This window comes from Lucilia cuprina, chromosome 3 (genome assembly GCF_022045245.1).
Source record: "Lucilia cuprina isolate Lc7/37 chromosome 3, ASM2204524v1, whole genome shotgun sequence".
Lineage (NCBI taxonomy): Eukaryota > Metazoa > Arthropoda > Insecta > Diptera > Calliphoridae > Lucilia > Lucilia cuprina.
In genome coordinates this window covers 41,290,270-41,293,310 of record NC_060951.1, presented here as the reverse complement: position 1 = coordinate 41,293,310, position 3,041 = coordinate 41,290,270, and positions in this window count along the sequence as shown.

The following is a 3,041-nucleotide window of genomic DNA, read 5'->3' as shown; positions in this document are numbered from 1 at the left end:
TCAGTTCTAGTTCAGTTCTAGTTCAGCTCTAGTTCAGCTCTAGTTCAGTTCTAGTTCAGTTCTAGTTCAGTTCTAGTTCAGTTCTAGTTCAGTTCTAGTTCAGTTCTAATTCAGTTCTAATTTAGTTCTAATTCAGTTCTAGTTCACTTCTAGATTAAATGTATATGTAGGTCTGTAACTTTATTATAAAATACACCACTTTAGTGGAGTGGGTATATTGGGTTTGTGCTGATGTTTGTAACGCACAATAATATTGGTCCTATACCCACCTTAAAGTATACCAAGCGGCTGAAAATCATTTTCTGAGTCGATTTAGCTATGTCCGTCCGTCTCTCCGTAAATTTGCTGCATGATCCTATATTGTCCCAGGGACCAAACCCATTGAAATGGTTGGTCCATTATTTTACCTAGCCCCCATACAACCGAAACCACCGAATAGGGCTTTAAAGCTCATAATTATGCTTAATATACTCGTACCTCGACAAAAAGCTACAAAACCAAGTTCTATACTAGCCTTGATTACCCTCATGAACTTTATAGTACCTTACTTGAGACCCTATAAAAATACCCCTTCAAAATTTGACTTAAATGTCCACAATTTTATTTAACAATAAATAGCTTAACTATATCTGGGGCAATGTACAATTCCACATAAATGCTTTACTATAAAAACTAAATAACACTTTTTTTAGTAACAGGTGTAGTAGGATATTATATGGTCGACTATAATTTTTTACTTGTTTTTATTATAATGATTATTTGTTTAGCAGTGTTAACATACATACATATGTATATTCGCAGTAGTATTTTCCAACGGTTTCACAAGTTTTTAAACATTACTCTTCCTTAAGTTATACTGAATTTATGTAATGTGATCACATTTTTGAGACAACAGATCTGCAGGGTTATTTTAAGGATATTTACTTTTGCGTCAAGTGCATACGTATATATGTGAAGCAAAATTCATTGGGCTACTTTGTAAAGTCATGTTTCTACACTTGACCTTATTAAATTTGTTGTTTATTTTTTTTAGTTTTTTTTTATTATATCTAAAGGTTGTCCTTGTTGTTGGTAAATTGTGTACTTGGTAATTTGTGTACTTATAGAAATACATATGTTACTAGTTTTGGCTGTTTACTTTTTTTAGTACATTTCCTTTTTTATGTTATTAGTGGCTGTTTTTGTTTTTTTGCCCTTAAAAAGCGGTTAATATGTCTTTGAATGTGTCTACCAAGGCGTTAAAATTCACAATTTCTAATTGATGTTGTTCTTACGTTTAATATTTTTTTTTCTCACATTTAATTACTTCTAAAATAGACATTTGGTCAAGAAAAACAAATTTTGAGTGAATGTTTTTTTTCATTGTTTGAAGTAAAGGTTCTCATGATAATTAAATAAAAATATTTATTTTATTTTGTTTAGGTAAAATGTTGTAAAACATAGAAATAAACTAAAGATTATTTTATTGACTTTTTGTAAGTGGTTCAGATGTAGATAATTTTGTTACTTTTATATTTTTCCTTTTTTTAGTTTTATTGATTCGACAGGTTGTTTTCTTAGTAGGTTACATTGAAGATACCTATTTCATTCAATGGTCTCATTAGCAAAATTGGACTGAGGTATATTCTGTTTAATATTTTGAGAATTTTGCTTCAAAATATAATTTTTTTTTTTTTGTAATTTGCAAAATTTTAAAAGTCTATATAACAAAAGAATGAAATGTATAACATATTTTCCTTTCCAAATACAACAAAAAAGAGAAATTAAAAATCTATTTATCATTAACTGGTAATCAAATCTGACATGAAACATTAAATTATAAATGGAATTAATTTATAAAAATGTTTTACACTATTTCAAATAAGACTACTTAGTGAAAAAACACTGAACAAATTAAAGGAACCATCATCATCAAACATAAATACAACATTTGAATACTTTGAATACATCTCTCAATAAGACTTAAATTATCAAATTTCCACTTGGTTTCCCACCACAGCAACACCCAATGCTAATTGTTAGTAAATTAACGTATTACCAACATCACAGCACCCATTCCACGTATGTATGTACTTCAACTCAAACATACCTTTTTATCCCTGCATCCCCCTAACAATTGTATTCAAAAGTTAAGAATACAAAACAAAAATTACAGATCTTAACAACTGACAGATTCCAAATGTCAAAAAGGTATGATAGAAAAAATGCAAAATTGACAAATTGTCAAAAACTACAACTGGCTCATGTAAATTCATTAATTCAAATCATATTCAAATAATTCAACCCCCACCAAGTTCAAATCCAGTTTTTTGTCAAATTTAAAAAAGGACACTCTCTAGATTATTTTAACAATTGCAATGTAACAATTGTTTTTTCCTTCTACATTATTGTTGGATTTTATGATTGTTATACTATTAAGGTTTTAAAATAACTCAATGTTTAAACTGGATTATATTGGTAATTGGATATGGCAACTGTTTCATTTTATTTTTCTATGTACATACATATGTATGTCAGTATTGTTGTTGCCATTCTTTTGGCAATTCTTTTATAACATTCAGTTCTTTTCTCTAATGGATACATTTGTTTGATTAGAAATGTATGAACAACAGCAACAACAACAGAAAACATAAACAGCATGATACTTTTATTGAATTAACAATATGCAATATTCGTTTGAGCAAAAGAGAATGACACAGAAATGTATTTGGGAATGTCAGAGTTTTAAAGGATAGTTTTCTCTATAAAAAATTATAGTCAAATTTTGGCTTAAAACGATATAAAAAGAATACAAAATACATACAAAAGTATAGAGCAGTCTATAGTCTAGTTTATAGTGTAGTCTATAGTGTAGCCTAGTCTATAGTCTAGTCTATGTTTAACTGTTGTGGCCTAAGTCTAAAATTACTTTTGATTTAGTCCAACAACTAACAACTAGTCTATAGTGTAGTCTATAGTCTAGTCTATAGTCTAGTCTATAGTCTAGTCTATAGTCTAGTCTATAGTCTAGTCTATAGTCTAGTCTATAGTCTAGTCTATAG